Raw genomic sequence first — 25,288 nt, 5'->3', positions numbered from 1 at the left:
TTTAGACTGCTGGCTACCAGCAGCTGACCCACTGGCCAAACTGTGAATCACAGAGCTCAGATCCAGATCTGACAGAGAACTTGCCCAGACTTTGAATGGGGATAGCTTCAGTGTTTCACTCTGGCCTTTCCTGTATAGCTATATGCTTATTTTTATTTTTATTTCTATATCCAGAACTTATTTCTTTTTACCAAGTATTTTAATTAAGGGAGCTCACAGGAAGATAGATTCCAAATCCGAAACAGTTTGCAGCAAACTTTTACATAAGATGCAACAAGCTCACATAACAGGACTCATAAATAATAGGAGCAAGGTACAGTATAAAAATATACTCAGTGAATAAAACATAACTTAACTACTCAAAATGGTCCTTAGCTTCCTTAGACTTTAGATAAACATATTTCAGTACCATTCTGCCCAGTTATGCTGCTGTTTCTCTGTTCCCCATCCCATTTTCCTAGAAGCCTGTGCAAAACAGAGTTCATAATATGAATCATACTTTAACCTTAGATTACCAGGCATTATCACTTGGCAGTCTTAGTAAGAAAAACTGAATGATTTTATGCTTTATTTCTCTAAAGGTATCCCAAAATACTTTTTAGGGTCATCTGCTTTTGTCTTTAACAAAAGCAGATGATGATGAAAGGTTATAGTCAGACTGTATGTATCCATATAGTGTAAAATGAATCAAGGACAGAGTCTGTTATCTTGGAAAACAGCTTTATGTATGATAAGGAAGACTAGAGAAGGGAAGTGAACAACGAGTCTACATGCCAGGTGTGCTGTGGTGAACTAGCATGTTTTGACTGTTCTGCACAGCTCACATACTCCATATTTTGTCATGTCTTGATATTTCTACACTTAGGGTCTCTAAATCCCAGAGCTGAATGTTGGCTTATAAAAGAAGTTTTTTGTTTTCTGTCTGTGAAAACGAATGAAATGTACTGAAACCATATGGCTAATCTATTCAGTATGTTTTTGAAATGTGTTCTGGTTTTTCTTCCCTCTGTCATGGCTAGAGAGGTGTCCTTTCAGCCTAATCTTTCTCCTCTAACCAGATGTGCAAACACGCCTCTTAGAAAGCAAAACCGCTGGAATGGAATAGAATGGAGGGGAGTGGAATGGAATGGGAGAAGGTTAAAAACACACATCAGTTTCAGTATCTCGTTGTTTTCCCTTCAATGACATACTTTTCTGGATGTTTCTGTGTATAAAGCCTATGTATTTATTAAACTCCTATCCTCCCACTTTACTGAAATTCCCTTTTGACCAAAGTCCCCAGAATAAATAAGTACCTCAGCTGTTCATCATTTGTCCAAAATTTATTGAAGTTTCTTCAATATTTTAAGAACTTATGGTCATTCTTGGGCACACACACACAGTACATTCATATTAATATATAGGTTGTCAGAGCTGCTTCTTCCCCAAAATTTTTCAAGGGAAGAGACACCTTAGTATGATCCCCCAGCTGTTTTACATTTGGAAGTTGATGAGAACCAGAGACTCTTTTCAGTGCAAGAATTAAGTTGCTGGTCGTCAGGATCATTTTTAGACCAAATGTAGATATTTTAATCTTTAATATTTGTCCTCTTTTTATCAGGGTAATACCATCACAGTGATTTCCACTGGATGAAATGCCAGTTTGCAGGAATTCATCTGAGGTAGAAAAAGGCCCCTGATTCACAGCACACCTACATGAATTTGGCAAGGCTTTGAAATGGAGAACAGAGCATGGCCCAATGAGGCACTAACAACTTAAAGTAAATTTAGTCATTTAATAGGTTTACATTTTCAAAGATACCTCTTCAGACAGAATTTTCTGCTGCTGCTTCACCAGTATGTGATATATTGGGCTAAGTTAATTCTTAGAAAAATGTGAGCAATAAGAGGGATAACATACCTTTTCCTACTTTTTCTGATTTAGGATAAACAAAAGATTAATACTGTCGATTCATCTGAGCACTAAGAACTGCATTTTACCCTGCAGAATATTCCACTTTTAATTTGAATATGTAGAATGTGGGATTCATATATGAATGGAATCGTATATAGTGCCCCACTCATTCTTTTTTTTTCTTTTTCTTTTTTTTTTCCCCAGCATTGTTTTGAAGGTGTTTAAATTATACAGTATTTATTTAATTTCCACATTAAAGGATGACTTTGTTATCAAAACAAAATATAACTTTGAGTAAACATGGTAAGGATTAGAAGTCTTATTCCAAACATCCAAAATCAATGGGAATGTTGCCACTAGAATGGAAGCAGCTCATACCTTCTAGGAAGGAGCAATTTCAGTGACAGCAAAATAAGGATGTTTTAAAGGTGTAAAGTAATTAATTTTGAAAATAAATATATTATACATATAATCCAAATATCTTCCATGTATTATAAAATTCTCTTGTCAGGGTTCCCTGGAGTTTACCAAACTGAGACCAGCAGAGACAAATGCTGAAGCAGATTTAGCAAGCGTATTATATAGTAATTTTAAGGTGGGCTATAAGGGCTCTGATCCTTTTCCCTTCCTTCCCCTTCTATATGAGCAACAATGACAATGGATAAGTTAATAATAAATCCTTTCTGTCTGCAGATCCCAGCTCTCCTGCTACAGAAGTCAAACACTACCAGTGGACGGTGCAAGAGATTAGCATAGTTTTCAGATGCGGCCTGTTTTTGACCTCTCATGAGACAAGACACAAGGGTGGCAGCTAGTTCCAGTAGTGATTGTCCTTTCTGCAACATGATCATCTGAAATGACATAGAAACATGACTGTGAGCTTAAAATTCATTAAAATCATTAAAAATTTTGGTCATTTCCACCTGTGCTAAATTTGAACTGTGACCTGGAGGTCAAAGTCTCCACATTCCTCAGAGAAATAGTGTCCTCAGAATTCATAGAGTCATCTTCATTCAAGGAAAGGAAGGAAAAATTCAAGTGAAGGTTCATGTCTTTTCAACGAGCAGTCAGCATCTCTGTCACTGACTAAAGCTGCTACCGTAATGGATTCAAAATGAAATTTGACTTGAAAAGGAGGAATTAGTGGATGAAGGCATGAAATTTTTCAATGCAGTTCACTCTGTGATAGGCATATTCCTTTAAAATATTTTACAACTTAACTTATTCTGTGAATATGAAAATCATTGAACTTCAGTACAAGTCAGACTTGGGTTCCAAACTAGCAGAAATCATCACAAAGGTGGTACAAGCAGGATGTAATAGGTTGCAGCACCTGATTTTCAAAACATGAAGTTTGATGCTGGCCAAATCTACCTAGCTTTCCTGAAATAAATAGGACACATGAGGTGCCTTCCTTTGCCAACAATAAAAATCTGTCTGTACTCAAAAAACAATTGCTATAGATCACAGAACATGAGAAAAATCCTTGGAATTTATATCTGGATTTGATTCTATGTCAACTAGAAGCACCAGAAAGAGGTCTTTCTAGTATTATGGATGGCTTGACCTAAAAATAGCTTTCTGAGTCTTAAACACATATATGCAAATATAATGTCATTTATCATTTAGCTTTTTTTTTCCTCACAGGGGAATAAAGACAGAAAAGTTGGCTAATAGCAACTAGACATAATCATCTTGCTTTTTAAAAGAAAGAAATATATGAATAAAAGAAAGGAAAGAGAGAATTTAAAGTACATGATCTCCTTCTATCTTCCATTTGCAATGCTGCGAGTTCTGGTAATCTGGTTTTAGTTACTGGATTTTTATGTGATGCAGAGTGCTCTCTTTTCTATTAATATATTGTTTAATTTAAATGTTTTTAAACAGCAATTAATAGCATTGCTCACTGGATTCTTCTATTACCATGAATGGGTGAAATTGCCTGTATATCTACAGCCACATAGCTCTACTTTTAAATCGTATCATATCTTCTTAAAGTACCCCATTTGCTCACAATATCAGTATGGACAGTAGGTAGCAACTATGACAGATCATCTTCACAGAATCCCAACAAGAGGTCTCAGTCCTATCCTGAAATTTTACTTTTTACTTTACTTTTTACTTTTATTGAGAAATAAATTTAATCTCTATGACTCAAATGAAAATGGTGCAAATTTTCATTCTGGGTTCTGAAACAGAGTTCTTTCCAATAACAAAAGGAATGAGAGGAAAAGTTAAATAGAATATATTTAAATGCCCTCTTAAGAAATAGCTTGTATCTGCTAGTTTCTCATTACAGCGGTGTATCTAAGCATGCAAAAGCCCAAAGGAAAACAGCTTGCAGACTTTTTCTTTGAAACAGTTATTTGTGGGATCTGGCAATGTCCAATGTCCTTGCACCATGAAAAACAGGAACTCCACCTACAGAACTCATGACCCCAAGACGTATAGATCCTGTAATATCAAGTGGGTTGAGGTTTCTTACACTTCTCATAATGGACCGTTCATAGGAGATGCTACACACTCCCCATGATTTCAATGAGATTAATCTCATGAGATTTCACAGGATTCTCTTACTAGTGATATACGCAATTCACATCATTTATAACTTTTACATCATTTATGTAATTTCTAACACTTCCAATATCATAAACATATTGGTTTCATTAGCTGTAGCAAGAGTTTCACTAAAGAATTAGAAACAATCATATATTGCATTTTCTGAAATAAAATAGCAGACCCAATGTGCACTCAAAGAAAACAGTGGTTGCCTTGGCATTTCAGACTAAGTCTGTGTGGTTCAACAGCCTCACTGGTGATACAAATGTCCAAAGAATAAATGAGAAAACAGAAAATGTGTTACCACTAATGTAGGATACACAAAAGGGCAAAAGTGAGCAGAGATGTACCAATGATGCAACGTATTGCCTGGGAATAAGTAAATCATTTCAGCAAGATTGAAAAGCAAGTAGCTTAGACTGCATTTGTAACAGGCATTTCAAAGTACCTGGAAGCATTGCAATGGCCTCTGGTCTTGTCAGTCTTGAGTGAAATCCACATTTATTCTCTGCTCTGGAGGAATAAGAAAGAGCATCCTCCTTGATATTCGATATTCATTCTTTACACAGAAGTGGGTGGAACATGCTTCAGTACAATGTACTGATAAAAAATCTTTATTACTTTTAAAAATAATAAAGTAATAGAATGCAATTTTTTCATTTACATTTTAAATTATTTTGCATCTTTCATATAACTTTTTGATATTTCTTCACTTTTCTTTTTAGGATTTTTAAGATGTGATGAGATGATTTTTTTTTTTTTCCCAGAGAAAATAATATGGCCGGAAAAAAGTATAAAAATAAAACCTTTTTGCTATATTAGTTGGTAAGACAAAAGCTGCCTTCCTACAGATCTGGAGTCATTTGTGTCAATAGACCATTGTGGTTATAGCAAGAGTAGATTCCTAGTTTTAGAACAAGGACAAAGGATTTATTTAAAGAAATGGAGATCTAATTAAACAAACCAATGCATTTCTCTAAACCATTGTGGAAAACAACTTATAAGGTTTTCCTGATCTTTCCATCCTTTCTGAAAATGATCAACAATTTGGCATGCAGAAGAAATTTTATGGTAAAAAGTTAGTATAAGCTGATAGGAGAATTATGCAATTAAAAAAAAAAAAAAAAAAAAAAAAAAAAAAAAAAAAAAGCCTATTCTGCTGATCTTGCTGATCTAACCAGCAATATTTATCCAAATCTGCTGCACAGGAAGAAGCAGACCAGAAAAACACTGACAAATTCAGAGGAAACATCTTTGTCTACATGCCATTAAAGATGCAGAACTGAGAGGTGCCAGCCTAAGACATCTTGGGCACTTACCAGGCTCTTACCAACGGAACTAAAAACTTTTTCCAAAATGTAACTACAAGACTTAATACTCGTTAAATGGCATAAGGAAAACACCAACTGCAGAATTTTCTGCAGTTGGTGTTTGGGTATGGGTGCAATTTTGGACCTTCTATGCTACATAGATGACATAAAATACACAGCAGGACAGGCAGCATTATCTTGTTCCGATTGACACGATTTGCCTGTGTGTGACCTTAGCATCGCTGACACTCACCTCACAGCCTTGGCCAAAGGCAGTCCACCTGTTCAGAGTCCTCAGGGCATTGAATGGGAGGAACCCATTCTTTGGGAGTTAATGAAACCAAGAAAAATATTTGTACAAAACATTCTTCCACATAAAATGGACAGATCTGGGTCACTGTTGAAATCAGTGACTCATCTGGATTTGTAATTTGCCATGAAATATTCTTGGATAAAATTGCATACTCAGAAAAGAGATGATAGACAGGACCATGTGTACTTTTCTGTAAATAAGGAAAACCAGAACATAGTTGAGGAATCTGCTTGTTACTAACTACAAATCGAGAGAGACGGAAAGATGGCAATCAGGCATTTTCTTGGGGGGAGAGAGAGGGAGGGAAGAAAAAACAAAACAAACCAAAACAAAAAACCACAATTTTTCTAGTATTAGAAAAAGCAATTGTGTGATTATTGTCATACAGGGTTGTATTATCTTCACGCACTTCCAGGAATATCAGACTCCACTCATGTTCTGCGTCTTTCACAGAGAGCGACAGAGGACTCAGTGAGGTCTCAGCTTGCTTTCTTGCCTTCTTCAGTTTTCATTGTGTGTATTTTTGCTGGCTGAGAGAGATGGTCTGAATAGCGTAGCACTGTGAAAGGTTTCCACTCATTTGGGAATATGAAACAAAGGACTTGACTCACTCACCAGCATTTGTCTTACCACCTAAAAAAAAATTAATATACCCAAACTGGATGCCTGTGTAAAGCAGTGGGAGAACAAGTACCTACAGGTACCTACACCAGAACGGTAGGAAGGGTGTGCTGCGAGAGAGCATGTGCTGCTGTTGCTGCTTGGTCTAACGAGTGCATACACCAGTGTTGCCAGGTCTTACGGGGTGCTCCACCAGATTTAGCCACTGAAAAAAAAAAAAAAGAAAAAAAAAAAAAAGCTTTATCAGTGGAAATGTGCTGGTTTTATGACTAAAAGAGACACCTTACTGTTAAATTTACACACGCACATGCCCTCGTGAATCCGGCCACGGATGGATAAATTTTGGGCCTTTTCCCTTTGAAATCATTTATGAAAATCAGTGTTGCCAGCAATCCTTCTGGAGCCACTGAATTATACATGTTAAGTAAATTCAATTAAACTAAAGCCCTTTTCTTTCAAAAAAGAGCTGAGTTCTTGAGTAGCTGACTGAAACAGACACTGAAAATAATAATTCTGCCAGTCAATGGGATCATGTGTAAGTTCTGTTTCACACAATCTGCTTTGGCTTCCTAGGAAAGGCAAACAACGTTACATGGTAAGAAATCTCTTAATTGGGTTAGTGATAGAGGAGGCAACCCCAGTGTATTGGTGTAAGCAGCAACGTGTGAATATTTTATTCAACACAGCAACAGTGGTCTATTTATTCGGCTTATGTGCATAATTAGTAGTAAAATTAAGCAGTTTTTTTTTCTTTTTTAACATACAGTAGTTATTCTTTATGGGTCTGGATTCTGAACAAAAATATTTCCTTTAGACTTTATTTGAGTAATGCTTTCTTATGGTGAGCTCTGGCAAATGCCATAAAAAATTATAAATCTGGAAACCTAGGAAGTATAGAAAGTGGAAGGAAATTACCTCAGTTTGGCATGAAATACAATGTTACTTTCTTTAAATAAAATGCATCCTCTGTCCTTAGGAACCCCTTACAGGCTAATTTAACATTTCATTGTACTCTGTCATTTACCTTTCCTGCTGCCAGGCCCACACAAGGCAGCTGATATTATTGTATCTGCAGTTACAAAGAGCTTATGTTTTCACATACTATTTTTCACTTCTTTCAGAAAACATGGTAGCCTGGCACTTTTCTGATTTAGTCTTAAATGTTCTTTTCCTTACAAACTCAAAATAGCCTAAAAAAAATCAAAAATGTGCATATGTAAAAAAAGACTGTAGATAAATATGTAAAAAGACTGTAGATAAATGTAAGAGATATGATGTGATTGTCACCAAGCATGCAATTTAACTGGATGCACTACCACATGAGCTATGTTTTTCCCTCAGATATTCTTACCTAAGCAAGCAGAAAAAAAGTTTTATAAAAAAAAGCTACTGGTGAACTGAAGCCCTGGGAGGAAAAGTATTCTTGACACAGGTGATATTATTAGTAAGGCATTTTAATGCTTGAAAGGTGCTATGCAGGTAAAAAGTGTAAAACCTAATAGCGCTGTTCATGCCAGTTACTATAACTCTATCTAAAACAGAACCTACAATATGATCTGAGATTCCAAACATAGCATTAGAGATTCCTAGTCTGATATCATATATAAGTTCTCCAAGATGAATTCCAATTAACAAAGTACATATAAAATCAATTTAGAACTAGCCAACCAACAGCTCTCAGGTCCTACTTGCTCTTAAGTACTCATCTCCCACTGAAGATATTTCTAACAAGGTTGTGAACGGGCATGGATCTGTGCTAAATACTGTTCAATATCTTCTATAAATTATCTGAGCAAAACACTAAATTGTGTCTTGTGAAATTCTAGAAAGATACAAAGACTAATAATGTGATAGTTGAAGAAAATGACACATCATTTCCATGGAGTCATATGAATGGTTTTCTCAACCTACTTTATGGGAACTGCATGTTTAAAAACACTGACAGACAGAAACATGCAGCAACACTACAGAAGGCATGTACTTATGCAAGACTGTGACCTGGAACGTATGCTGAAAGGACATGAATGGTCATGGTGGATAGGCAAATGAACATGGACTTCCACTTGTGCTTTTCAATTTTTAAGCTTCTTAAAGGAAGAAGAAAAGCACTTTAAAATAAAAAGTATGACATAAGAACTCAATATCATGCCAACTCTGCTATTCTTCTACCAACAGGAAAAGGAGAGAGAAGGTTTTTAAACAAATGCAGAGGCCTAGAATATCTAATAACAGAAAGATAAATGTATTCAAACAAAACAACAAAGCAATATTTATTACTCCGTAAGAAGACACAGAAGTTGGTTTAGATAGGATTCAAACAAACTAACAATTGCCATTCTTCTAATTACTGTCACACTCCCCAGTAGTATTTCTCATGCTTAAGTTTCTTAACGAGTCACCTTTCTCTGAACTCCTCACTTGTCTATATGGGTAATTAATCAGTCAAAAACACTCAAATATAAAGTTGATCTGACAAATTCCATTGAGAACACGTGTGCTGTAATTTCCCTGAATCCCTAGTGAAGGAATGAGTGCTAGCTAAGCCCAAAGGTTTATCAAAACACAGTGATAAATCCCAGATGTGATCTCAGCTTTTAATGCTTTCTATTTTGTTAATGTCTCCAAAACCACTCATGGGATTTTTGCTAGGTGTTTTCTTTCTTCCCCCCGCTTTCCCAAATTCAAAGTAAATTGGTCTGGCTTCTGGTACCTGGCACAGTGGCATGCTTCCTCTCAACAACTGTAAGCCTGTCTGAAAAACAGAACAACATCTTTGAGATGGGGTGTTTATATGGGCAACTTTCAGCCACTGAAGTGAATGTGGCCCCACCTTCAAAGAGACTCCAGGGCACTGCTCACCTGATGAAAGCATTAACTGTTTGGGGTTGACTTGATTTACGTGAAAGCAGCCAGCTCATTAGCTGAGCTGAACCCAAAGAAGTAAATGTAATGCCCAAGCAGATGTTTTCCTACTACTTGATGTCAATGTTGCTTTCCTCAGGGTAAGAGTACAAAGACTGCAGTGATAAGGCCTTGCAGAATCCCCCAACAGCTGAAGGAGAGCAAGCTGTTGAAGAGATTTACATCAGGGCTACTGAGGTCAAAGAAGTTAAATTAATGTAACCAAATCTTACTGGATTGTACGTAAGATAACACTTTATAGCACTGCACATATAGGGCTAAACTATACACATATTTCACAAAAAATAATTTAATATGACCAAGGGGTAAACGGAGAGCTTAGCATATACATACTGATCCCTAAGAAATCTACTTTTTTTTTCTTTTTCAAGTTCTTTAGATGTCTAAGATATGTGTAAAGTTGTACCTAGTTATTTATATATGTAAGGCCTCTCCTCTAGAAGTAGTCTTCAAATGTTAAACTCAGACAAGATGTATCTCTCTGGTCACTAGAAAACAAGTTCTTCCTGCTAAGACACTGCTCTTTCATTATATATATATAAGCATATATAATAATATATATGCATAATATATATTAATAATATATAATAATATATTATAATAATATATAATAATATAATATATATAAATAATATATTATATAAGCAAATATAATAATATAATAATATATATATATATTAAGAATATGATATCTTCACTACCATATAACAAAATGTTTCCCTCATCATTTTAATTGTTATATTCTACTTGGATTCTTTTTCAGATTTCTTGCTATTTAAACACTTGTCACATACATTTGGACACTGGAAATATCCATCTTTCCTCTCCTCTTTGTCAGGTATTTATATAACTTTGCATTTTATTGTCCTAGATTAGGATTGTGTTTATATTAGATTTGTAAATTATTTTTTTTCCACCATTGTTTTTTTATTGATTTAAAAGTCTATACAGTGAACAAGACAATATATATATATGTGTCTAAATGTATATGTATATGGTTAAGTGTAAGTATATTTAGTTACATTTGTACACTAAATTCAATGGCTTCTGTTTCTTTCTAGAAATCTTTATAGGCTTGTTTTCTTATGAAGTTGGTCAGGCAATGAGAATTTCCCTTGCAGAAGAATTTAAATCTATGAACATCTAGCATTAATCAAAGAAAAATCATAATGGGTTAAAGAGGGAGATGGTAAACTTGAGAAAACAAAGAACAGAGTAGTCTATGATTTGTGGTAAGCACTATTACACCCAAAGGCCTTGTTTTCCCACTTTAGAGGCAAGCAAATTAAAAGAAGTCAATGTCAGTTATTCATTTCCAGTGACAGGAGAATATAGTGCCCAGGTAAAAACACTTTAGACCCTAAATTTCAGTTTTCAAATTGGCTATTCAACTGCAGTCTTATAAATGATTTTCAGATTTTACGTTCACTGCATTTAGTCAGTGGACTGATGATCATAATAGGCTACTGTGCAAAACTGTATGACTTTTCCTGACAAATTCTATTCCAGTCCTGGATGGTCAACATTAGTATTTTATATTATCAAATTCCAGGAGTGGAAATGTCATTTTCCAATGTTCATGTATATCAACTGTGCTACATGTATATCTCTTATCACAGTGCAGACTAACATTTTTGTATAAGGGAGCTTGTTTGGGCTCTACTCTCCACAGATATTTATTTTAGAAAAATAAGGCAAGATATATAATAAGGTGATTAATCTTGCCACAAATTAGTTATGTTAGGCAGTAGTAAGAAATATCCACATCTTCATCTTCACATTCCAGCCTGCGTTTCCTGGACATGATTTGCTGACCTGTTTTAGTGTGCCACTGAATCTCCACAAAAATAATTTTTGTCCTTCAGGTGAAGCCAGAAATAGCTTCTTCACTCTGTCTATAATGAATATTTTAACAGTAGTAAATGCTATAGCAGAGAGCTCTGAGTGTTGCTGCAGAGTGTCTCTGAACTATGCCCAGCAACATTGCAGAAGCCATCAATTAATGTCTTGGGTTCCCTTGCAGGGCCAGTATCTTGCCTTAGCAGATGAACACAGGAACACATCAGTCTTCTACTTCTCAGCCTCTGCCATAAGAGATCCACAAACAGGGACTCTCTGCTGCTTATCTTGTTTGGAGGAGATGGAGTATTTCTTCAAGAGGAAGTACAAGATGTTTCTCTGATATCATTCAACCCGGGGTAAATGTGGAGTATAACAATTAGTACAATTCTATCTAAATGTGAAGAATATTAGGCCCGTTAAGCTAAGTTTTAATGTACTTGCAATGTTAGCTAAGCCTCTTCCATGTTGCTCCACCATGTCCTACCTAGTATCTATCTAAATACTCATTCAAGTTTTAAAAAATCCAGATATCTCATTCATTTTCTTCATTTTCCCGTCCTGAATATTAGTGTTTATCTTCTAATATTCCCACAGTTCATGATAGACTTTCACAAAAGCTTTCTAAATTAAAAATTTGGCAGGAAATTACTTTTTATAAAAGTTATTTTGTTGGCTAGTCTAACAGCTGAGTGAAGTATTTTAAAGACTTTACAATGCATAGTGCTTTATTGATTCATTTTTAGAAGTTGAGAAAAAATAAATATTTTCCTATCAGAAATAAAGTGATAATTCAAGACTCCCTTATCAAATAAGACCCATGAGTTTTCCTCCTCAAAGAGTCTGACCTGGGTACATCAAAGGAAGCATTTTGAAGAAGCCATGTGTTAATTCAGTTAATCTTGAAAATCTGGATGATGCTGGGTCTTCTTTCCTTCTTCTTACCCACTTAGCCAACCCACGCTGAGGCCAGAGTCCCACAGGCCTCTCCTGATTTGCACTGCTGTCTTGGAGGAATACCGGGGTGAGAGAATGGGGTGTTGAAGAAAAGGCAAGGTGGCTTTTTAAGTTAAAAAAGAAGGAAAGGAAAATCTGAGTGTCTAATGTAAGGGAAAAGTATGTTTTAACATGACCAGCAAGGAAGAAGTGGGAGGAATGCAGGACTATATTTCTGTCTACCCCTTAGCCAACTATCTGGACATCAGCTCTCACCCATGTTGTCTGTCTTTCCAATTACCTTTCAAATATTTGACAGTTATAGTTGTCTCGCTCTTGGATATATTTCAGGCCTAGAAGAACTTAAGAATGTGTGGGAAAACTGTGATTACAGAGTTTGTCTGAGAGCTATCTTTTTGCTACAAAGTAAGTTCTTATATATGTGCCACCTGCATGCTCACAGTCTTTTCCTCTTCTTTTCTGACTAACCCTTCTTCCCCACATAATTGTGGAGGGAAAAAAAAATAAAATAAAAAAAATAAAAGGACCAAATGTATACTGATATGATAGTATGTTTAAATATTGAAAATATTCTCTGAAAAAAAAAATAAATTTTCAAAAATACCATGATGGAAAACATTTTTCATGGGAAAGAAAGTAAGTATTTTATCTAGAAAATCACTGGTAAATGGCAATGAATTCAAAAGGACAATTGTGTTAAAATTGAAAACCCAAACCTCTGTTCTAATTCTATTTTCCTAGAGAGTCCCATTTGTCTCATCTGTTTACAGGATAGGGGCAGGCATTCATTCATTATGCTGTGAAACAAGGAGAATCCTTGCATTGGTTAGAAACTTACATGATGGAAAGACAGAAGTATTTTTCATCTTTCTCTAACAACTCTGACTTTGGCATATCGGTGAGATTATAAATGTTCATGTTCAAAACAAGTCTTCTTTTCTAATATGAATGATGCTATCAAAAATTTCCTGTCTGCTAAATGCACAGAAAATTAATATCCAACTTAAAATAGAGTAGGTAGTCACTCTTATCCTAGCCTCTTACTTCATTTTCCCCTTCTACCCTCACCTTTCTTATGCCTTTTCTTATTCATTTCTTATCGCCTTACTCAAAAGCTTTTCATGTCTTTAACCTTTCACCCTCACCTTTTATTCCTCCCTGAATTTGGACTGGGACCATGTCTAAAACATATAAGTAGTTCATAATATCCTCTTTTTTTTTTTTTTTAATTTCAACATCACGTTGCACCTTTAGGAGCCCTGCTCTCAATGAAGTTATTCATAAAGCATTCAGTGTTTAAATTTGTAGTCACAGTGCTGGCTGCCTCTCTGTCTCAGAAGCAGTGTGAAGAAGTAGGTCTTAATAAAACGCCTGATGAAAATTATAAAGTCCATGATGGAAGGCACATCTCATACATACAGCCCATGTTTGTATGGCACCTAACCGAATTGGACTCGAAGTCAGGTTTTCTAAGTTTCTAACCCTCATCTTGCCATTTACATTGTTAGTAATAACAATAACATCATAAAACAAAGCAAAATTATTGAAGGAGGCTTCATTTCCTTTGCTTGAGCAATGTATTAAGATTATTTGCTATGTTTGTTTACCTGTTTCCTGCATATTAGTTCAGCATTATGTCCTAGAACATCCAACATGAAAGCCAAAATCCTGAATTTATCACATATCATCATTATCAAAAATGCATTTTCTTTCTTTTTATGCTCTAAGTAAATATAAGATGCTATCATAATAATATAAAGGACAAAAATGATTTCCAGTTGCAAAATTCATATTTAAACTTGTAAAGGTTTTCAGACTTTAGGTTTAGTTTAACCACTACGTATGTTCTACATATGTCAGCACTGCACCTATGTATATTAACTCTCCATATTTAAATCCACACGTTGCAAAATCAGCTAAAAAGTAGTGTCAGGAGGTTAACCATTTGGGTTGGAAAAGACCCTTAAGATTATGAAGTCCTAAAGCTGAAGAAGAGAACAAATGGTGTAGCTGTGAAGGAACAAAGGGTCCTTCTGCACTGCTGGGTGTAGATAGACCTGAGTTTGTTTGGCCTGTGCTGACCCCAGAACTGGAAGTCAGAAGACCACAGTGACAAGACACCTGTTCCTACAGGACAAGAGCCTCCATAAACCAGGCCTTTGAGCCATGTTGGCCCTGAACTGCATCTATTTTAATAACTCTACCTGACAGCAACTCTGTGGCAGAGCTAGGATTAGAATATAATCATGCTGGCTCAGTCATGTGCATAGATTATTTCTAAAACTTCCCTCAACATCCAGGTTCCCATAGGCAATAAAATATATAAAATAAACTATGCTCTCTTATCTTTTTAATTCTCAGCAGCATTCTCATCGTAACCTGAAAGACATTCTTAAGCAAACAAAACAAGTTGACCTCTAAACTGTGCTTTCCGGTAGTAAGAGCTGTCGTTCTAACCCAGGGGCTGGGCATTCAGTTTTCACAGCTTGCAGCAGACTCTCAAATGAAAATATAATTTCTTAATTGCATTCTGTAACAGCTGGCCCAGGGTAAATATAAGGTTACATTTCAGTGATCAGAATTTCAGGAATAAAAACAAAATCTGCATGCATAGGAAAAGACGATTTTAAATGTTGTATTATATTTCCCAGTATCACGTTCCTGTTCTGGAAATCCTCTCTGAACTAATGGCAGCTGTTATATACATGGTCCACTGCAAGCCAGCCCTCCACAGCTCTCCATCGCTATTATGCTACACCGGTAAAACAGTATAAAGCAAACAAACAAACAGCTTTTTTCCAAGTCTGCTGCTGATATTTTCCTGTCATTTTCTCAAAATACCTGATTTGTCATTGTCATCTGCCCTCACCTATCAGTTCTTTTCATGCTGGATAAGCAGAGCTGTATTTTTTAGCATTAAAAGCATTAGCTATTTTGGTTAAGAAAACATTGCTCTAATTTGTGCAGCTAATGGAATAAAAATGCATTAACTAAGCTGCAATTGTATTTTGCTTCCTCCATCTGCTACCATCCAGTCACACTTCCATTCCAATCATTTGTAGCAGACTTTCAGAAAAATCTCCCAGGGACCCTCAGACACAGAGGAATTTGTTTGGTAAAGCAACTACAGCCTCATCTGCCTGAGCACGGAGGAGCAGAGAGGCACAAGGGCAGGCAGGGGAGCCCCAATAACCTGCCAGGAGAAAGAAGCCCCTGCCCAGCCCCTCCCCATGCTGCCACAGGGGAGCTTCAGCCCCATGCCAGGCTCTGAAGGAGAGGCTCTCCAGGTCTCCTCTCAGACTGAGGGCACTTGGGGTGTGGTGTCACTCTGGGATGCAGGGGTTAGCACTGGGGGATTGTACAAAAGCATGGGTCATCAGGGCCCACCTATCAGGGGTAGCAGCAAGAGGAGACTGGAGAGTGTGTATTTGTGTGGCTGTGTATGTCAGCATGTAAACACGAGTGAACATCAAGCCAGAGAAGTGAGCAAGCAGGCTGGGTGCTGAGGATGCAAGTGCTGGTGTGGCCATTAGTCTGGGTCAGATACTGGAGAGATTAATGGATGCTAATGAACTTTCATCCTGAGCAGCCAGAGAATGAGGAGGAGGCCATCAGTATTCTGTGTTTGTGTCAGTGCTGTTTTCTGTTGCTGTTGTGATCAGACATATATATCTCTCTATATATATTGTATGTGTTTCTGTGTCAATTGTGAATATGTGTTCAGCCTCACCACCAGGTGGACCTGGGAACACAGATCTGTGGCAGCCTGACTTCTGTTGGGCTACCACATTTGGGTGCCCCTAATAAATAAATAAATAAATAAATAAATAAATAAAATAAAATAAAATAGTATGGTACCTCTAAGAAGCCTCAGAAGCTGCAGAATTATCAGACAATAATTCACAATATTGTCAGCATTTTCTAAAATGATTAGAGGGCTGTGGACATGAAGGTGAGGCTACAAAATGGTGCTTTTTTTTGTTTTAATTATTTTTTACAGCCTTCAATTGGCAGCTAGAGCCCTTCCTGGCAGGTAAATCAAAATCATCTGGTTATAGCAACATACACATACCCAGCAGTTACTGAACTACTAGTCTGTCCATATGTTCATGATAGATTTTGAAATGCTAAGACAAACCAAAATTGAAATGCTTCTGTGCATATCCAGAATCAAAATGTAGTTACCTGGGGATTTAGTTAATTACATTAATAACAAAAGAATTACATAAGCAGTGACTAAGATTTGAAAACCACTGTCTTGAATTTAAATCTTGAATTATTCTTAAATTCCAATTCCAGTGCCTAAGCTTTAGTATTTACTAAAATGTACTGTGATTAAGTAAGTCATTAAGAACATCAAATTAAACAAAATAAAGAACTGTAAGAAAAAATAAACACCCCGCTCCCAACCAAAAAAAAAAAAAAAAAAAAAAAAAGACCACTCTGAAAGCAGAAATTGGTCAAGAGAAGTTGTCAATGAACTACAGAGTTAGGTCCCTGGAATTTGAATCCTTTTTTGAAACTGGGTGGTCTATGCCTAATACCGTGTTTTGTATTTTGGTCTGGCATTCATGTAGTTTTTGCAGTGATACTCAATATATTATTGCAAGTTAGCAGGACTTATTCAAATGCAGAAACACATCCTATTTACTTCTTTTCTTAGCCTATAGTTTCCTACAGTGTCACTTGTTTTTGCTCAGAAGAAACCAAAATATGCCTGGAATTGTAATTTGGAAAAATTTTGTAGACTTGTGGTAGTAGTGGCATTGACTACATGCCATAAAGCTCTTTAATGAGCTTCACCATCTCCATATCAAGTTCTGCAATGAATGCAACTTGATCCCCAAAGAGTCCTTTTCAGAAACCATGCAGCCTTTAAAGGGCCACATATAATATATTAACTCTATTTTGATGAAAAACAAATCTGCTAGATATTTAACAGACTTCATCCTGAAGTAAAAGCCGGTATATGGTGTTGATCTTGGCAAAATAGCCTCAGCCTCCTTAGAAACTGTGATTTTGTATTACCACCCCTTTTCAATAATAATGAACATAGGGTAATCAAAAATGTTATATGCAGGAAAATATAGTATATGCAGGAAATATGTCATTCTTCTCATGCTATAAATCAAAGCAGTACAGAACTATCCCAAGTTATATCAACTCAGGCATTGCAACTGCAATCTACTTGCTAGAGCTACAGGAAATTACGCCTGGTGATGGCACGTACTGTACTTACCATATTAAATTATCTTTCTGTGCAAGATTTTTTTCTCTATGTTTTTTCCATGATGACCTATGTATGCTCTTAGGAAAATATGAGCAGTCATTAACAATGCTGAAACTAAGTGACATAAATTGAAGTCTCTTTTATATTCCAAGGTTGTTGTAACTGAGAGTCAGTACTGAAGAGTAAAAGGAAAATTTCCCAGACACAAAATGAGAAGACAGGTCTAGATTTCCATTTAAAAGTTAAAAGACACTTGGATCTTTTTTCAGAGAGAGGTCATTTGCAAAATGTTGCCATGGATCTAGTTTAAGTTCATAATCTCCACCCACTTCCCCTCTCTTTATCTTATATGGGATAATTAGGTCCATGCCCAAGGCCATCTATAATAGAAACCATCATCTTGAAAAGCTGTATCCTTACAGAAAATATTGTACATAATGCATTAAGAAAGATTCAGGTAGAAGTTAGCAATGACAACAGAAATCATATTTTTCAGTTTCCTTGTTTGGGCATGGAGAGATCTTTGTGTTCAGTTTCACTGATCCTTTGTACAACACATTCTCTTCTTGCTGTGAAGTCTCTTAATTAAAGACCAGGATTATTATTACATCAAATAAGCACCTGAAGAAAGTTAACTTGCCCTCTCTGTTTTTCAGGAAGGTGCACTGTGTGTGTGTATTCTCATGCCATTAGAGCACTGTAATTACTTGGTGGTCTGTTGTAAGCAGGAAGAGGTTCAGTCTGAGGGTTCAGCTGACAATCATTCAGGTAGGAATCAGCTTTGTGCACTGCTGCTTCTCTAGTAGCAGATTATATAGCAGCATGTGCCACTTGAAAGCATGGCAATACAGATCGTCTTCTGTACAGGTGTAAGGAGCGTGCTCCTGGAGGCAAGTGCTTCAAGCTGACTGATTCTGGATCTGGATTCAGCAGCATGCCAGGAGGTGCTATCGCACAACATCAGTGTCCACATTGTCAGTGGCCTTGTGTTCCTTCTTATGAGTCCACTCAACACCTTTTACAGTGAAGGAAATTTATCAAGCCTATCTATCTAGTCAAAAGAGTTGGTCTTAGAGAAAAAGTAGGAATAAATCCCGTGACCTTTACTGCATGTCCTCCCTCACAGCAGCTGAGGCACCAGAAATGCCCACTAGATGTAGGGAAGTAATTGTTGAAATCACCACATCTCAACGCCAGCCAGAAATGATAGGACTGTTCCACCAAAACATTTATAGAGACCTGCTTGGGGAAATGAAAAACCTCCTCTCCTGAATCTAAGAACAGGAGGGAAATAAAAAAAAAAAAATAAAAAAAAAAAAAAAAAAAAGGCAGAAAAAGGATGACAGAAAAAGATCCTTGTTCAAAAAGAATTATTGACACAAGAAAGTCCTGAAAGGAAATAGTTTGATATAACAGATAATTGAGATGAAGAACCCTGCTTTAGCTCCTTTATGACCTCAGGCAGAGTGTGTGGAGGAGCAAGGCCTGGGTACACCCACAGGTATATGATGTCTCCACAGCGTAAGTGTAAGCAGGCACTTGAAGGAGAGCAAATGATTGTGCTGCTGGATGCACCTATGTGTTTGCTACTAGAAGAGCATTCACAGACCTGTCAAGAGTCTTGCTGAGTTTGATGCTAATAGCATAATGAAGCAAGAAGACCAGGAAATAACTACTGACATGTTGTGTTCCTTGTCTATAAGTATTTCTGATTTATTACATATCAAAAACATCTCTGCCAATTTGAGATGTGAATAAACAAAGCAGAGGCCATTTATAAAATGGGTGGTCATGCTGGCTACTAATATCACACTCTTTCTTAAGCCAGTAATTAAAACTCAAAGAAGAATGTTGTTTTTTTTAAGGGCATATAATGACTATGCATTTGTCCAGTGTGCATACAAATAAGTCTTGTATGTTGGTCTGTCAGATACCACACAGTTTGTCAGGTATCAAGGTCAGCTCTAAATAAGACATAACAGCACAACTCACCTTTAGTATACATCTAAAGATGTGACTGTTACTATGCTTTACAAACAGTTTTCTGGTGCTTTCAGGGAAAGAATGAAAGGTTGGCTCATAATCAGAACTCTGAGGAAATTAAAGTAAATGCCTGCATCACACTGAAATGCAGTTGAAGCCTGCTGTATATGGACACTGATATTAGTTTCCTATATGCCTTTCTAATAAAAGGAAAACACTTTTTTTCATTTGAAATCATGACAATCAGATTGTCAGCTGATTTCCATTCTCTAAGTCTTCTCATACATTAAAAATCTTTAAGAAGAACAGGCTCTATAAACATAACATTTTGTTAATTTTGCACATCCATCAGTGTAGTTGCATGCACTCAGTATGTGCATACATAGCCCACATGAATATATTTACCCAGTATCTAGTGAGCCTAGCTTATGAAGAAATTATATGCAGTATCTCTGATCTCAAAGGCAACAGAAGAGACAAAAAGACATACATGTAAGGTTTCCATAGGAATGGGTGCACTTGTACAAAGATGTTCTACACTGCTCTCTGCTTCTGCCCCTTTGAAGGGTGAATTTCATAAACAGCCTATGCAGTTTCTCTTCTCTGTCCATCAAAATCAATGACATTAAATGACATTGTTTGGAATATAATTTCCTATAAACAAATTTGCAGTTGCCATAGCATATATCAAAGTCAGCTTTCACATGTAATCTACTCAAAATATTGTGTGGCTGACAAACTTATGACATTCCTGCTTAAAAAACAAACAAACAAACAAACAAACAAAAAAAAAAACATCTGGTCTTAATCACTAGGCCAGCAGCTGCAATAAAACAAACATATTTTTTGCCCATTAACAAAGGAAACAGGACTCCCCATAAGGTACAGCCATTGCCTGTTGCCCTTCTTCTATCCAATTTCAACTCCTGTAAATAAGGCTTTCCAGGCAGTAATGTCACGGACAAAGAAAAAACACAAAAATTATTTTCTTTTGTCCAATTGCATGGACTGAACAAGATACTAAATTAAATTAGGTTAATTAAATTCATAGTAACTTAGCTACATTTTTGTTGCATTTGCAACTCATGAGAAGCATCTTCACACTATCAGATGCATTTCAGATGTTTTAGAAGTAGTTGTTTATTCTCTTTGCCATTAGTTTCCTCCCCTCAGTCTTGTCTTCAGTATGATGGACAGTTGTTCCAGCTGCATTAGAAAAGGAAGATCTCACAAAGTCAAGTTGCCCTTCTGATCCAAACTCTCTGAAGGCTTTTCAGTTCTAAAGTTGGAGGATTGTGGTACAGGACACTGACAGTTTGGAGTTCAGTTATGGTTTGAGGCCAGCCATGTGCTATAGACATAGCCCAGAACAGAATGCTGGCTGGGACTTTGGTATATTGTACAACCTCTTTCAATCTACAATCTTGACTGTAAACCAAGATTGCCATATTGTCTGCTTGTCTTGAGGTAGAAGATCTTTAAGATCTTGTTCTTCCACAAACCAATCGGTTCCCCAGTTCAGTAACTGATATTCTTCTGTGTACTTTGGTATAAAGTAACAGCAACTCTACTGCAGGCGAACATAAGCAGTATGAAGGCTTCCGTATAGTATGGCTTCTCCTTTTCTGCTCTCTACTATATATATCCTGATTTCTTTTCCCTCAGATACAGATGAATACTCATGCTAATGGTGTGTCACAGAAGAATCAAATTTCTCACATATGTATCTGTTCGACAACAGGAACTCTACCAGACATATTTCTGGATAAAGCCTTGTCAGCTTTTCCAAAATCATACAGTGCACTAGCTGCCATGTGTTTGGTTATTTATCACCCTATGCCATCACAACACAAAGGTATATTGGGCGAATAAATGAGACCAAAAAGCATTTCAGAGAATTGTATCCTGCCTAAAAACTCTCTAAGTTAAGTTTGAATGCACAGTGACCATTTAAGTCATCATTCCTTCAAGTCAGTCGAATGGAAGATTTCATCCTAAGTGTAAGAGAGGGGAATTTTCATCCCAAATATTATTCACTCAAAATTTAAAACACTGATCTGTAAAATATATAAGGAAATAATTGGTCTTTTGGATACATATTTTAAAATGCTCAGGGTAGTTTATCTTATAACAGCAGCTTTTCTATGTTCTAAACATATCTAATATATATGTTGCTTCATTGTTTGGCAAGGTCATTTCTCTTCAGGAAAATAAAAAACAATACAAAATAATAAATAAATAAATAAATAAATAAATAAATAAAAAGCAGTCTTAATTTTCCTCAAAGACCAAGAGATGGTCTCTGAATTTGGAACCTAACTGAATGAAATGAAAACATGCAAATAATGGGGCACAACCTGCCCTATTATTTGGGGCATAACATACAAATAATGGGGCACTAACACAACCTACCCCGGTGACAATGAACCTGAATTTCACGAAGTATCAGGTGTTAAACCAGAAGGATGAAACAGGGTGCCATCTTAGCTCTAAAAGACAAAATTTACCATCAAACTGCTATCAGTCCTCATGAGGAGTGGTGGGCAGGGGAAATATAGGCTGTCACTGATGAAAAATGCCTTCTGAGCCTTTCTGAAGAATGCATATGAAATGACAGTGCAGAAATAGCTTGAAATGGCTGCTGATTCCTAGCCTGCTACACAATTGTTTGTGTTTCTTTGCTTTAACTCAATCATTTACCAAGAACATTGCTTTCAGTGCCAACTCAGCATTAGATAGGATCAGCAGAACCATAGCAAGAAGGAGAGGTGGAGGAACACCTAGGGGAAGTAGGCATTTCCTTGGCTTAAAGGCCACAGCTGACACCATTGAGAGCTGGGCCTACATCCAGCAGGGCCTAGGATGGAGACAATGAGAGTTACACAGAGCCCCAGGGGAGGGCATCGCCTAACTAGTGCAGGTGTAAGAATTGCACATGCAACTAATTGCATTGATAAGGCTGCTGTGTGACAGATAAATCGCATTCTTTGGCCTAATGCCGGGAATGCATAAACTGACTTGGAGAATTCTCTTTAAGAACAGCAAAAATTACTATAGCCTTCTCATCTTTGGGGAAATTTTTGAATTTTCTTCCATGCTACTTTTGTCCTGCAAGCTACTAGGGATTTTGTCTTTTCTTCAGGAAGGCTTGATTACTTCTGTTTCCAGAATCTCATTGTTTTTCTTGCAGCAAAGGTTGTTCTGGCTGATGGAATCTTTTTAAATATATATTTTGTTTTACTCTTCCTACCCTTAGCCCCGACAGGTAGTTTACTGGCTTGCTTTCCCTGAGTAAAAATCCTAGTAGAGATTCTGCCATGAATTGTACATAGCTCTCCTCTTCTTTCTCTGGCATCTCTCTCTCTTGGAACCCACTGCACCTCACACCCGCCCCAGACTTTTCTCTCATTCCCTCACACTGCCCCTGCTGTCCCCCATCTGTCATGTTCCTCTTCCGCACAACTCAAACTCACTCTACGCTCATGCAAGCAAAACCCTTTTCATACTTCTGTTGATTTACAGAGGCCGCTTCAGGTCACTACCTCTTATGCCCATAAAAACATTTCTCTTTCTTGCACCCCTGTTTTGAGTGCAGGTCTCCACACATCCCCCAAGGGCCACCTGAGTGTGTGGAGATGTCCAGTCAGCCAGAAGAGATCCCAGAAAATGTCCCTCTCCTGGGTTCAAGTCTCTGGCAAATACCTTGCTGTATTTCTGAAGTTTAGTTTTTGCATGGAATTTATAATAACAGGAAAGAGAAATATACAGTCTTTCAGTACTTGGAATGGCAATATCTCATGTGGCTAGGAAAGGTATGTCTGGGAGTATCATATAGCTGTTACTCAGCCTGGAGACAGAGGAGCTTTGTATGGTGTGCTGAAGCTTCTTTAGCAAGTCAGACCAAAATACAGACACACGGCTGAGGCTGTCCTGGCTTAGACTGACACAGACAAGTTTCACACCCAAGCATAAGTCACTATTTTTTCTTATGGCAACAAAATGTTGTGAAGGTGAAAAAATAAATCGCAACATTAGACCCTTCTGACTCCATGTTCAGTGCAAGGCAATCTTTCACTCTTTGCAATCTCGTTTGTGCAAGGACAGGATAGTTTTGTGTTAAACTAAGTAAGCAAACTAGAGATGAGATTTATGGACCATGCTCAGGCAAGCAGAGGTCAGTGGCATACTCTCTACAGACCTCACAGGGAAGAAACATGCTGCTTTATCCTGAAAATCCATCTTTCTGAAGATGTGAGATAATTTGTAATATATAATAGCTTTATAGTCATGTACAATCAGATGAAGAAGCTATAGACACTCATATTTTCAGCAGTAATACAGGAATAAAAATATTATGAACAACAGAAATTATTTGTTTCCTATTTCTTATGCTTTGGCTTTCAGTGGTCTAGAAACTAAAAGAGGAAAGTGGAGTTTTCTATTAGAAGAGAATATTATATAATATTATACATATTATATGTATAAATTACAAAGGTCTACTTGGAGCAGGATACTTTAAGGCATATTAATGCATAAAGAAAGGACAATCAAGAGAGTCTTGTAGTTTTTTTCATTATGGTTTTTGTTTGTGTTTTTCTTTTTTTTTTTTTTTTTTTGTGAATATACGCATGTTTAATAATTTTTTCCATAATGTAATTGAAAAGGGACAGATGGAAATACCTTAGTTATAAAGATTAAGATAGGGTTTCCTATAAGTTGCCTTGTTAGAAGTAACGGAATTTTCAAAGTCCACTTGGCAATAGTGCGCTTATTTGGTGAAATTTATGGTCAGAAAACAGCATTCTAAAGGAAGGAAATTGGCCGGTTTCTTCTTTCCATGCAGTACAGAAATTCCCTACACATCATCAGTAGCATAGGTCCCTTTGATGTATATTTAGGCAAAAACATCATTCACAAATGGATATACAGGCAGCATATAAAACATATTTCTGGCAGCAGAAAACATAGTGTCTTACAGAAATTGCATGTAAGCCAAAGAGTTTGAAGAAGACATCTTCATGATTATCAGATGGATTCCTATACAAGAGCCAACAGCAGTCATTCCATGCTGCACATGGTGAAGTTACAGCAAAAAATGTACCACAGGCATTGAAATTGTGCATTATACAAAAAAGCCACCCTGAATTCAAGTCAGTTTATAACAGAAGCTTCATTTTATTTTTGGCACTATTGCTGCTACATTACATTCTTAAGAATCTGTTAGCGATTTCGCTGCTATATAGTAATGCAGAATAACTAATCACAAATGGCAAAGCAACTGCAGATAATGCAGTTTCAGTTGGTCCGAGAACAGACTTTCGGAAACAGCATTCTGAAATTCTCTGAATTTGAGCTCTACCCAGTCACAGAGAAGCATTTACCAATCCATCCATTTAACAATCAGGACAATATACACAATGACTTTTACAAAGTGCAGCAACAAATGAGCTAAGGAATCCCCCACTTTCTCTTCCTCAAGAAAGTCATGGTTTCTATGGATTGTCAGTGTCTATATAGCTAGCTCTCAGTTCAAGATTATTGTTTGTCTGTGTGATTGTTTTTCCACAGTGCACTGAATTAACTTGATATTTGTTCTGTTTTTCAGAGATGTCTGTCCAAATGCAGGATGTATTGAGATTTCTGTTATCATTTCCAGTTAT

The 25,288-nt window shown here is 36.7% G+C and overlaps 1 long non-coding RNA gene across 2 annotated transcripts in view; it reads right to left on the bottom strand.

The window, feature by feature from the left end:
• Positions 1-1,303: 1,303 nt before the first annotated feature.
• Positions 1,304-25,288, bottom strand: part of LOC311437144 — a 123,062-nt gene continuing 99,077 nt past the window's right edge. For both annotated transcript variants that reach the window (XR_014693320.1, XR_014693321.1), the window contains 2 exons: positions 6,785-6,902; positions 1,304-2,745 (listed from right to left, as the gene is read on the bottom strand). This is a non-coding gene — a long non-coding RNA (uncharacterized lncRNA). The remainder of the gene's footprint in view (positions 2,746-6,784; positions 6,903-25,288) is intronic.

Source organism: Aythya ferina, assembly GCF_964211825.1.
Source record: "Aythya ferina genome assembly, chromosome: 5".
NCBI classification, from domain to species: domain Eukaryota; kingdom Metazoa; phylum Chordata; class Aves; order Anseriformes; family Anatidae; genus Aythya; species Aythya ferina.
The sequence above is the reverse complement of the archived record's forward strand: the minus strand, read 5'-3'. Positions and strand labels throughout refer to the sequence as shown.